Source organism: Bos grunniens, chromosome 11, assembly GCF_055505025.1.
Source record: "Bos grunniens cultivar Pamir isolate PY7600 chromosome 11, Bosgru_T2T1.0, whole genome shotgun sequence".
Taxonomy (NCBI): Eukaryota; Metazoa; Chordata; class Mammalia; order Artiodactyla; family Bovidae; genus Bos; species Bos grunniens.
Genome location: NC_141175.1, coordinates 95,851,636 through 95,865,127, shown reverse-complemented (window position 1 = coordinate 95,865,127; position 13,492 = coordinate 95,851,636). Strand labels below are relative to the sequence as shown.

Sequence of the window (13,492 nt, the reverse complement as noted above, 5' to 3'; positions counted from 1 at the left end):
TTCCAGAATGAGCAAAGCTAACCAATCTTGTTTATAGGTGCATATGTATATGGTAAGATATAGAAGAGAACAAGAAAATGATTATCACAAACTCAGGGTAGTGGTTACCTCTGGGGAAGGAAAGTGAGATAGTGATTAGGGAGTGATACTTGGTAGGGCAAAAGTAATGATTATAAGTGACCCAGTGAGTTTGGGCATATTATCTAACCTTTTAACCTCAGTTTCTTTAATTGGAATAATGTAACTACTTTATGAAGGTTGTAAGGATTAAGAGAGATAACCTATATAAAGCAGTTAGCTCAGTGTCTGGCTAATAGTTAAAACTAAATAAATGATAATATTGTCCTATTATATTGTTTCTCTCACCATGACTTGAAGTAGATGCTATAGACTTTTGGTACGGAGGATAAAGTTCAAAAAAAGTGGATGAAATTGAAATAAGAAAAAAATCTAGAAATAACGAAAAGGACAAGGAAACTACATTTAGGAACTACTGAACTACTGTGTCATATGTCTTGCTAGGTGAGTACATTATTTAATCTTCAAAATAACCCTGAGGCCAGATTCAGTTATATTATAATAGCCAGAGTTAACCCATATCTTGTGGCCTAGGTGTCACTATTACCATTTCATGTCAGATTGGTTAGGTAACTTTCCCAGGGTTCTACAACCGATAAGTAATAGAGCTGGAATGTAAAGCAAGAAATTTCCCCACTGTGCTGTTATAATGATTAAATTTAACTTGTAAGTTGCCAGAAGATAGTCTACATTTGTTGTACCTGTAAATGCTCACAGAATTATTTAACGAAGTTTATCCTGAGAGATTTCTCTTGAAGAACATTAGAGTATATTCATTTCCAGAGAGGGACTCCATTTTTCTATGGCTGTGCAACAGAGTCTGGTTAAACTACTGTAGTTTATTCTGGACTTCCAGGATTAATTCTGATTTAATAGGATCGATTCTGGAATGCTGAAGTTGAGTTTTGAAGAAATTATTTGGAATCTAAATTTCAGTGAATTCAACATTGGAAGACAGAAACTTACAGGGTTGGTTGCTAAAGAATATCTCATGTTGAATTATTGTGCTCACTGTCTTAGGTGTTTACTGCAGTGAAGCCAAGTGTGATAGTGTGCAATCAGATTTTCAATATACTCCAAGGATTAAAAAGATGAGTTAATCAAGAATTGCTTATCTACTAGGGATATATCCTTTGGGTATTGACTCCTTCCCTGTTGTGTTTGCTCTCTTCATTATTATTTCTTAATAAGCATTTATATAGCCCTTAGTTTTAAATTTATTTTTAATTGGCCTATTTTCAGTTCAGAAAGCATGGTTAGTATTGCTCTCAGTTTAAGTAGGTAAAGTTAAGTGGCTTCCAAAAACCACCCAGAGAGATTGTAGTGATATCAAGATGTATATCCCCAGCTCCAGATTGCTTTTGATGCCAGTATTAATCATCTTATCTAATTTTCTAGACTCTTGTTTTCTACTGAGAAGTTTTGAGTTAAAATGGGCCACTTTTTTTTGATTGGAGGATAATTGCTTTACAGTGTTGTGTTGGTTTCTGCCATACAACAGTGTGAATCGGTCCCAAGTGTACACATGTCTTCTCTCTTGAGACTTCATAAAATGGACCACTTTTATCTTGTCTCCTACATTACTTAAGAAAGGAGCTATGAACAGTTTGTTCCCTCTTTAGGTTAAAAATTTTTGGAGAACAGAGGAAGCTGAAAGCATAGCTTTGTGTCCCAGAAACTACCCGAGAGACCTTTTAATAAGGTGGGACTTCTCTGTGTCCCAGAAACTACTTGAGAGAACTTTTAATAAGCTAATTATTGCACTTAAAAAAAAAAATCCCTGTTTTCACATTATTTTTGTTTCCTGTTGAAGAGCATATTGTGGATTAGGTCCCCCCTGAAGTTGTGGCATTGATGGCTACTAAATACACAGTTCTTTTCTTACTTCTTTTTATTGAAAAAAAAAAAAAAATCTCTCTTTTGCTACTTAAGTTATAGAAACTCACTGCTTACTGCTTCTATGTAACTGCTTTTTCTAAGGCTTATTTAATTTAACTTAGTATTTTCATTCTTGGATTTAAAAATTAAAAAAGTTAATAAAGGCTCCGGCCATATCAGCCTGAAGGCGCCCGATCTCGTCTGATCTCGGAAGCTAAGCAGGGTCGGGCCTGCTTAGTATCTTAAAAAAAAAAAAAAAAAAAAAAGTTAATAAAGGTTTGTAGTGTTTTATTGGGAGAAGGCAATGGCACCACACTCCAGTACTCTTGCCTGGAAAATCCCATGGATGGAGGAGCCTGGTAGGCTGCAGTCCATGGGGTCGCAAACAGTTGGACATGACTGAGCGACTTCACTTTCACTTTTCACTTTCATTCATTGGAGAAGGAAATGGCAACCCACTCCAGTGTTCTTGCCTGGAGAATCCCAGGGACGGGGGAGCCTGAAGGGCTGCCGTCTATGGGGTCGCACAGAGTCAGACACAACTGAAGTGACTTAGCAGCAACAGCAGCAGCAGCAGTGCTTTATTGGAGTTTTTGTGGTAGAAGCTGGGAATACACTCAATAGACCAATCCATTTCAGCTGACTGTGTTAGAAAGTAAGGGGATTTTTATGGCTGCCAGGTGGAAATTCCTTTTCCTAGTTGGCCTTGTGCTATTCTTCTGAGTGTGGCCTTCTTAAGGGGGTCTATGAACATTTAGGTAGATTGGTATAAGACAACAAAGTTTATAAAAATAGAATCAGAAAGATTTTGCTTTCTATTAGATGGCATAGTTTTCCCTTCCAACTTCAGGGAGTGTTCGTGTATGAGTGTGTTAAGTTCTGCCACTCTGCCCTCTGCTGCCCTTTTTTTAAGCAATGTAGGTTTAGTAATTAATTATTAGCATTTGCCATATTAACTCTACACAGTTTCCTCTTTGAGCATCAAATTGGCTTTTTATTATATAGTTAAGAGAAAGTTCAGGTTGGTATCCACTAGGTAGTTAGTAGTTCTGATTTTCACATTCTTCCTGAAATGTAGAACATTTTGACTTCTGAATCAGAAAATAGAGCAATTTTCTTTCTGATGTTAATCATGACATAAACATTAAACATATAATCACACCCACAGTTTAGGAACTTGGGAGGCACAGCTAAAATGAGGAAGTAGAAATTGGATATCATTAATTTACCTTCAGCTCAGAAGATACTGAGTTGTCAAGAGCCCTAGTGTCTCCAAGCTGTGCCTCAGCAAGTTAAGCAGGCACACCCATCCTAGTCTCTCCAGACTTTTTCATTGTATACTCCTTGGAGGTGGGGATAAAGTAGAGCGAGGAAGGTAAGAAACTAGCATTTATTGATTGGTGCAAGATGTATTATGTATCTTAGGTCATTTAATAATAACAGCAATGTTCTTATAGATATTAGTATCCCCATTTTATAACTGAGGAGACTGAGGTTCAGATAAGTTAAATAATTTGCCCAAAGTCACATACTCATAGTAAGTAGAGGAGAAGTATTTTTGAATTAAAAAAACAACTATGTTGTTTTTAGGTCACTCTGATGACAGTATAATCAGGTACATTTGAATTAGAGATCTCAGATGAAAAATGGTTCATTTAGCATCTTGTGGGGCTTCCCAGGTGGCTCAGTGGTAAAGAAAATGCCTACCAATGCAGGACGCACTGCAGACTTGGATTTGATCCCTGGGTTGGAAAGATCCCCTGGAGAAGAAAATGACAACCCACTCCGGTATTCTTGCCTGGATAATCCCATGGACAGAGGAGCCTGGCAGGCTACAGTCCATGGGGCCGAAAAGAGTTGGACACAACTGAGTGCACATGCACGAGCATCTTGTAGTTGGGTAAATTGTTTGTCTCACATGATCAGCAGTCTGGGTGGGATTTGTTAATACTGCTTCGTAGAAGGTGGTTGACAAAGGTCTTAGTTCTTTTGGGATTTGATAGTGCTAAGTGAAGAACTTGTTGACATGTTTTGTGCGTTTCCTCACCCTGATAAAGAAATGGTGGAAAATTGCAAGTTAAACTAGTCTTAAATACAGCTGAATTCCATCACATCAGCATTCTCAGAGGAGATGGCGCCAAACATGGCACCACACCCAGAATCAGCCAGGCACACCCAATTAGAGAGTCTAAATCAAGAATTTAGTGGAGAGGTTGTGACTTATCCCAGGATCTTGGAGAAAAAAGCTGACATTAAGCTCTCAGGAGGAAACTCAGGAAAAGAATGGGATTCTTGCTCATTTGCTGGTGGTAGCATCAAGGACAGTCTTGATACTCCTGAAGGATGTATGTTAAGAATCTGCAGCTTCAGAACACTGCCAAATGTTGATGCAGGGTAGTTTCCTGGGCTCATGCACGGGCTAAATGACTAGCCTTCACACTTATGTTAATACCGACTCATGTCCATCTGGTTGGTGATGCCATCCAACCATCTCATCCTCTGTTGGCCCCTTCTCCTCCTGCCTTCAGTCTTTCCCAGCATCACGGTCTTTTCCAATGTGTCAGTTCTTTGCATCAGGTGGCCAAAGTATTGGAGTTTCAGCTTCAGCAATCGTCCTTCCAATGAATATTCAGGACTGATTTCCTTTAAGATTGACTGGTTTGATCTCCGTGCAGTCCAAGGGACTCTCAAGAATCTTCTCCAACACCACAATTCAAAAGCATCAATTCTTCCACATTATCCACCCCAAATTTCTCTTTCTTTTCCCAGTCACATGTTATGATTACATGCCCTTGGTCCTTGGAAGTTAGATGTGGCCATGTGAGTTGCTTTGACCTGTGATGTGTGAGCTGAAGTCGTCTTAGTCTCTGCCACAGTGACCTGCAGCTCTCTGATAAGGCTGTGGGCCAAATATGGTCTGTTGTCTGTATTTTTAAATAAAGTTTTATTGGAACATGCTGCTGCTACTGCTGCTAAGTCGCTTCAGTCATGTCTGACTCTGTGCGACCCCATAGACTGCGGCCCACCAGGGTCCCCCATCCCTGGGATTCTCCAGGCAAGAACACTGGAGTGGGTTGCCATTTCCTTCTCCAATGCATGAAAGGGAAAAGTGAAAGGGAAGTCGCTCAGTCGTGTCAGACTCTTCGAGACCCCATGGTCTGCACCCTACCAGGCTCCTCCATCCATGGGATTTTCCCGGCAAGAGTACTGGAGTGGGGTGCCATTGCCTTCTCCATTATTAGAACATAGCCATACTTATTTGTTTATGTATTATCTGTGGCCACTTTTGCACTACAATAACAAAGTTAAATGGTTGTTATAGAGACCGTATGGCCTATAAAGCTGAATATATTTACTATATGGCCATTTACAGAAAAGTTTTGTTGACAGCTTTTCTGGATGTTGGCTCCTTCTTAGAATGAGGACTTTGTAGAGCAGAGACTCCTACTGACCTACAGTGGAGATATGCATATGCCATCAACAAGAAATAAATCTTTATTCTTTTAAGTCACTGATATTTGGGAGTTGTTTGTTATAGTGGTGTAATCCAGCCTGTCTGACAGTTGGGCTCTTATAGGAAAAATGTTTCAGTGGTTCAGAGAGGAGGAACCCTTATGGATAGTAGCAATGTGGAACAAAGATGGATAGCAGTGTTATGGTAATGTTGTAAAACTGTGAGACTGTTAAGCTCAACTGTTTAGATTTTGTTTAGAATCCTCAGTATGGAATCAAGACTTATGATTTTTTTCAATGGACAGAAGAATAGTATGGTGGGAACTTTATGGTAAAAAGCTTAATCTGCAAATAGTTATCAAAAGGTTGGGAGCATTTGTTGAATCAGGAATTTGATCTATGTAAAACGAATGTTCCTGCAAACTGGACTGACAGTGGTTTAAATGGAGTTTTTTTTCTTTTTAATTTAACAATTTGCAGTGACTTAGTTTCTTGTCCTGTTTAATGCTTAATAGCAATCTCAGATTTTCTGAAATTTGAGCTGTTACACAAGTGAGGAATCCTCACTGTAAAGAGAATTGTGATAATTGAGGGCAAGTTTTTAAAAAAATTTTTCTTCCTTTTTTCTTTGATTTCCTCTTTTTTAGATAAAGCAAAACATCAAATACTGCCATCAACTCAGTGAACTTGGTGTCACTACCTAACTTGGTGTCAGATAGCCAAAGGTAGTTTAAATGGAAAAACAGTCACTTTAGAGTTAGATCTTACTGCATCTCCTGTAACTTCATCTGCTATATATCTGCTGAAGGAAACCTTCGTCAATTTGCCATGTTACATGAATACAGCTCAAGGTTGATGAGTCTAGCTAATGGTTTGTCAATTTGGTTTTTCTCAAAGAACCAGCTTTTAGTTTTATTGATCTTTTCTATTGTCTCCTTCATTTCTTTTTCATTTATTTCTGCTGTGATCATTATGATTTGTTTCCTTCTACTGTGGGTTTTTTTTTTGTTCTTTTTCTAGTTTCTTTAGGTGTAAGGTTAGGTTGTTTATCTGTCTCTTGTTTCTTGAGGTAGGCTTGTATTGTATAAAACTTCCCTCTGCATTGCTTTTGCTGCATTCACAGGTTTTGAGTTGTTGTGTTTTCATTGTCATTTGTTTCTATGCATATTGTGATTTCCTTTTTGATTTTTTCAGTGATCTGTTGGTTATTCAGAAGCATGTTGTTTAGTCTCCATGTATTTGTTTTTCATAGTTCTTTTTTTTTTTTTTTTTTGTTTAGTTGGTGTCTAATCTAGGTCAGAGATTATGCGTTGTGGTCAGAGAAGATGCTTGAAATGATTTCACTTTCTAAAGATTTACCAAGGCGTGATTTGTGGCCCAAGATGTGATCTATCCTAGAAAATGTTCCATGTGCACTTGAGAAAAAAGTGAAGTCTATTGTCGTTGGATGAAGTGTGCTGTAGATATCAGTTAGGTCCAACAGGTCCAATGTATTATTTAAAACCTGTGTTTCCTTAATAATTTTCTGTCCAGATGATCTGTCTGTTGGTATGAGTGGGGTATTAAAGTCCCCCACTATTACTCTGTTACTGTGTAGTTCAGTCACTCAGTTGTGTCTCTTTTTGACCCCATAGACTGCAATACGCCAGGTTTCCCTGTCCATTACCAACTCACAGGCTTGCTCAAACTCATGTACATGGAGTTGGTGATGCCATCCAACCATTTCATTCTCTGTTGTCCCCTTCTCCTCCTGTCTTTAATCTTTCCCAGCATCAGGGTCTTTTCCAATGAGTCAGTTCTTTGCATCAGGGGGCCAAAGTGTTCGAGTTTCAGCTTCAGCATCTGTCATTCCAATGAATATTCAGGATTGATTTCCTTTAGGATTGACTGGTTTGATTTCCTTGCAGCCCAAGGGACTCTCAAGAGTCTTCTCCAACACCACAGTTCAAAAGCATCAATTCTTTGGCACTCAGCTTTCTTTATAGTCCAACTCTCACATCCATACGTGACTACTGGAAAAACCACAGCTTTGACTATATGGACCTTTGTTGGCAAAGTAATGTCTCTGGTTTTTAATATGCTGTCTAGGTTGGTCATAGCTTTTCTTCCAAGGAGCAAGCGTCTTTTAATTTCATGGCTGCAGTCACCATCTGCAGTGATTTTGAAGCCCCTAAAATAAAGTCTGTCACTGTTTCCATTGTTGCCCATCTATTTGCCATGAAATGGTGGGACTGGATGCCATGATCTTAGTTTTCTGAATGTTGAATTTTAAGCCAACTTTTTCACTCTCCTCTTTCACTAAAGAGGCTCTTTAGTTCTTCACTTTCTGCCATAAGGGTGGTGTCATCTGCATATCTGAGGTTATTGCTATTTCTCCTGGCAGTCTTGATTCCAGCTTGTGCTTCATCCAGCCCAGCATTTCACATGATATACTTGGCATATAAGTTAAATAAGCAGGGTGACAATATACAGCCTTGATTACTCCTTTCCTGATTTAGAACCAGTCTGTTGTTCCATGTCCAGTTCTAACTGTTGCTTCTTGACCTGCATACAGATTTCTCAGGAGAAGGTCAGGTGGTCTGATATTCCCATCTCTTTAAGAATTTTCCACATGATCATGACGGATATTTGGGTGTTGTTCATAATCTGCTTTAGTTCAAGGAGCCAGTCATACCACATGCTGGACCAGGTAGAGCCACAAGCAACAGGGTTAGTCTGGGGAGGAACAAGTGAGAGGGTAACAGATAGGAAGGCTGGGGACCCCCAAACAGAGGAAATAGGCTGCAAGTGTCAGATATTTTTATCTCTCTCTTAAGCAGCAGGAGGAAGCAAACTACAAGTGTCAGATCTTTTTTCCCTTTCATATACAAAATTAAAAGGAGATTTCTTTTAAAATTCTGTGCTGCCATGACGACACTTGGTTCCACCTGAGCTTAACTTTTCTCAAACCTTGAGCTAACCAATGCATTTTTCTTACATAAGTATTTTTCTTAAGCTATGTTAATGAACTATGTATTTACTCTAGACTCTGTCTTTCTTCAAGTCAATTCCACCTAAGACTCAGAACTGATAATGGCTCAACAAACCAATATGTTTTACTGATACAATTGTTCTTCAGTGTATTTTAATAAGACTATGTATTTGCTTGGAAACCTGCCCTTCTTCAAGATTCATGTCAATTGTTTTATGGCCTGTGATGACTCACCTTGTGCCAGTGTTATCTCAAAATGCATGTTGTGGGTGAGGGGCCTGGTGCCACTCTCTGAGTTTTGAGACATTTCCTTTCTCTAATTATCAGCCTGCTAGTAGGTATATAGCATGGCCCCACCCATCAGAACAAGACCCAGTTTCCCCACAGTCAATTTCTCCCATCAGGAAGCTTCTATAAGACTCTTATCCTTCTCCATCAGAGGGTAGACAGAATGAAAACCACAATCATAGAAAACTGATCACATGGACTACAGCCTTGTCTAACTCAATGAAACTATGAGCCATGCCGTGTAGGACCACTCAAGACGGATGGGTCATAGTGGAGAGTTCTGACAAAAAGTGGTCCACTGGAGAAGGGAATGGCAAACCACTTCAGTATTTTTGCCTTGAGGACCCCATGAACAGTATGAAAAGGCAAAAAGATAGGACACAGAAAGATGAATTCCCCAGGTCAGTAGGTGCCCAATATACTACTGGAGATCAGTGGAGAAATAACTCCAGAAAGAATGAAGAGATAGAGCCAGAACAAAAACAACACCCAGTTGTGGATGTGACTGATGATGGAAGTACAGTGTGATGTTGTAAAGAACAATATTGCATAGGAACCTGGAATGTTAGATCCATGAATCAAGATTAAGTTGGAAGTGGTCAAACAGGAGATGGCAGGAATGAATATTGACATTTTAGGAATCAGTGAACTAAAATGGACTGGAATGGGCGAATTTAACTCAGATGACCATTATATCTACTACTGTGGGCAAGAATCCCTTAGAAGAAATGGAGTAGCCCTCTTGGTCAACAAAAGAGTCCGAAATGCAGTACTTGGATGCAATCTCAAGAAACAGAATGATCTCTGTTCATTCCCAAGGCAAACCATTCAATATCACATTAATCCATGTCTATGCCCTGACCAGTAATGCTGAAGAAGCTGAACAGTTCTATGAATACCTACAAGACTCTCTAGAACTAAAACCCAAAAGAGATGTTCTTTTCATTATAGGGGACTGAAATGCAAAAGTAGGAAGTCAAGAGATACCTGGAGTAACAGGCAAATTTGGCCTTGAAGTACAGAATGAAGCAGGGCACAGGCTAACAGAGTTTTACCAAGAGAATGCACTGGTCATAGCAAACACCCTCTTCCAACAACACAAGAGAAGACTCTATACATGGACATCACCAGATGGTCAGTACCGAAATCAGACTGATTATATTCTTTGCAGCCAAAGATGGAGAAGCTCTATACAGTAATCAGAAACAAGACTGGGAGCTGACTGTGGCTCAGATCATGAGCTCCTTATTGCCAAATTCAGACTTAAATAGAAGAAAGTAGGGAAAACCACTAGACCATTTAGTTATGACCTAAATCAAATCCCTTATAATTATAGTGGAAGTGACAAATAGATTCAAGGAATTAGATCTGATAGAGTGCCTGAAGAACTATGGATGGAGGTTCGTGACATTGTACAGGAGGCAGTGATCAAAACCATCCTCAAGAAAAAGAAATGCAAAAAGGCAAAATGGCTCTGAGGAGGCCTTACAAATAGCTGAGAAAAGAAGAGAAGCTAAAGGCAAAGGAGAAAAGGAAAGCTATACCCATTTGAATGCAGAGTTCCAAAGAATAGCAAGGAGAGATAAGAAAGCCTTCCTCAGTGATCAGTGCAAAGAAATAGAGGAAAACAATAGAATGGGAAAAACTAGAGATCTCTTCAAGAAAATAAGAAATACTAAGGGAACATTTCATGCAAAGATGGGTACAATAAAGGACAGAAATGGTATGATCTAACAGAAGCAGAGGATATTAAGAAGAGGTGGCAATAGACAGAAGAACTATACAAAAAAGATCTTCATGATCCAGATAACCACAATGGTGTGATCACTCGCTAAGAGCCAGACATCGTGGCACGTGAATTCAAGTGGGCCTTAGGAAGCATCACTATGAACAAAGCTAGTGGAGGTGATGGAATTCCAGTTGAGCTATTTCAAATCCTAAAAGATGATGCTGTGAAAGTGCTGCATTCAGTATGCCAGCAAATGTGGAAAACTCAGCAGTGGCCACAGGACTGGAAAGGTCAGTTTTCATTCCAATCCCAAAGAAGTAAGTAAGTAAGTGAAGTCACTCAGTCGTGTCTGACTCTTTGTGACCCCATGGACTGTAGCCTACCAGGCTTCTCCGTCCATGGGATTCTCCAGGCAAGAATACTGGAGTGGGTTACCATTTCCTTCTCCAGGGGATCTTCCCAACCCAGGGATCGAACCCGGGTCTTCTGCATTGGAGGCAGACACTTTAACCTCTGAGCCACCAGGGAAGATAATCCCAAAGAAAGGCAATACCAAAGAATGGCCAAAGAATGTTCAAACTACTGCACAATTGTACTCATCTCACATGCTAGCAAAGTAATGCTCAAAATTCTCCAAGCCAGGCTTCAACATTATGTGAACTGTGAACATCCAGATGTTCAAGCTGGATTTAGAAAAGGCACAGGAGCCAGAGATCAAATTACCAACATCCATTGGATCATCAAAAAAAGCAAGAGAGTTCCAGAAAAACATTTACTTCTGCTTTATTGACTACGCCAAAGCCTTTGTCTGTGTGGATCACAGCAAACTGTGTTACTGTCCGTTTTCCCTTTAGTAGTTGTTAGCATTTGCCTTATGTATTGAGGTGCTCCTATTTTGGGTGCATATATATTTATAATTGTTATATCTTCTTGGATTAATCCCTTGATCGTTACGTAGTGTTCTTCTTTGTCTCTTATAATGGTCTTTATTTCAAAGTCTATTTTATCTGATATGAGTATTGCTACTTCAGCTTTCTTTTGATTTCCATTCACATGGAATGTCTTTTTCTAGCCTCTCACTTTCAGTATATATGTGTCCCTAGGTCTGAGTTGGGTTTCTTGTAGACAGCACATATGGGGTCTTGTTTTTGTATCCATTTAGCCAATATGTATCCTTTGGTTGGAGCATTTAGCCCATTTACATTTAAGGTAATTATTGGTATATGATCTTGTTATCATTTACTCTATTGTTTTGGGTTTGCTTTTGTAGGCCTGTTCTTTTTGTGTTTCCTGTCTAGAGAAGATCCTTTAGTGTTTGTTGAAGAGCTGGTCTGGTGGTGCTGAATTCTCTTAATTTTGCTTATCTGTAAAGCAAATTTGATTTCTCCTTTGAATCTAAATGAGATCCTTACTGGATAGTAATCTTGGTTGTAGGTTTTTCCCTTTCATCACTTTAAGTATGTCTTGCCGTTCCCTTCTGACCTGTAGAGTTTCTGTTGAAAGATCAGCTGTTAGCTTTATGGGGGATCCCCTCACATGTTATTTGTTGCTTTTAATATTTGTTTTTTTGTGTTTCATTTTCGTTAATTTAATTAATTTTGTTAATTTTGTTAATATGTATCTTGGCATGTTTCTCCTCGGGTTTATCCTGTATGAGGCTCTCTGGGCTTCCTAGACTTAGGTGGCTATTTCCTTTCCCATTTTAGGGCAACTTTCAACTATAATATCCTCAAATATTTTCTCATGGCTTTTCTTTTTGCCTTCTTCTTCTGGGACCCCTATGATTCGAATGTTGTTATGCTTAATGTTGTCCCATTTTATTGTTCAGTTGCTCAGTCATGTCTGACTCTTTGCCACCCCATGGACTGCTGCACACTGGGATTCCCTGTCCTTCACCATGAGGTGAGCTCTGTTGTCCAGTAGCTCTTCTCATTACTTTTTATTCCTTTTTCTTTATTATGTTCTGTTTTAGTTATTTCCACCATTATATCTTCCAGCTCTCATCCATTCTTCTGCCTCAGATACTCTACTGCTAGTTCCTTCCAGTGTATTTTTAATCTCAGTTATTGCATTGTTCATTGTTAATTGTTTATTCTTTAATTCTTCAAGGTCTTTGTTAAATATTTCTTGCATCTTCTCAATTCATGCCTCTGGTCTATTTATTTGTGCCTCCAGTTTATTTTCAAAGTTTTAGATCATATTTACTATCATTACTCTGAAATCTTTTTCAGGTAGATTGTTTCCTCTTCATTTGTTTGGTCTTGTGGGTTTTTATTAAGGTGTTAATCATTCCTTTTCTCTTGGGTCTAATATTTTAATAATGTATTTCACATAGACCATTTCTTTAACAGAAATTAATAGTATAGAAATTCTTTTTTACATATTTATTGATTATGAAAATAATACATACTTAAATTGCTTAGGATTCTGATTGCAAGCGATAGAAATATGTGAATTAACTTTAGCAAAACAGTTCAGTTTATTAGCTTCCTTTGAGTAGGCATCTGAAGACACAGGGTGAAGCTGGTATTATGTAAGACTGCAACAAGGGACCCTTGTGTTTTTTTTACTGACAATGTGTTTTACATTTTTAGGAAATGTTTTCAATGTAGTTGAAAAATACATGTACAAAAATGTACATTTAGAAATTATATATATATATATATATACATACATGGGTTTCCCTGGTGGCTCAGATGGTAAAGAATCCGCCTGCAGTGTTGGAGACCTGGGTTCAATCCCTGGGTTGGCAAGATCCCCTGGAGGAGGGCATGACAATCCATTCTAATATTTTTGCTATGAATAGAGGAGCCTGGTGGGCTGCAGTCCATAGAGTCGCAAAGAGTCGGACACGACTGGGCAATTAAGCACAGCACAACACGTACGTGTTTTTATATAACTTGTATATTTATAATGTTATGTTTATTTTGTCATGGAACAGCAAGTTGTAATCTGTACATTTCATGTATGTATATTATATATATATATATTTTTAATGGGTGGATAGAGAAATAACTGAGTGTGGGATTCTGTATCAGTATACGTATACCTTATCATGGCTCTGTGACTTGGCAAATAATTTGTCTTATCTGTGA

At 38.7% G+C, this 13,492-nt stretch overlaps 1 protein-coding gene and 1 non-coding gene across 4 annotated transcripts in view; one reads left to right on the top strand and one right to left on the bottom strand.

Moving 5' to 3' along the window:
* EXOC6B (exocyst complex component 6B) overlaps nt 1-13,492 on the top strand; it is a 730,532-nt gene that overhangs the window by 41,907 nt on the left and 675,133 nt on the right. Inside the window, exon 1 of one of the 3 annotated variants that reach the window (XM_086327591.1) lies at nt 3,308-3,331. The exons of the other annotated variants lie outside the window; for them this stretch is intronic. The gene's annotated coding sequence lies outside the window, so the exon portion shown is untranslated. Of the gene's footprint in view, nt 1-3,307; nt 3,332-13,492 lie in introns of those variants that run through there. 3 annotated transcript variants of the gene reach the window in all.
* TRNAW-CCA (transfer RNA tryptophan (anticodon CCA)) lies at nt 10,854-10,925 on the bottom strand. Its single transcript has one exon. It is a non-coding gene; the product is annotated as a tRNA-Trp (tRNA).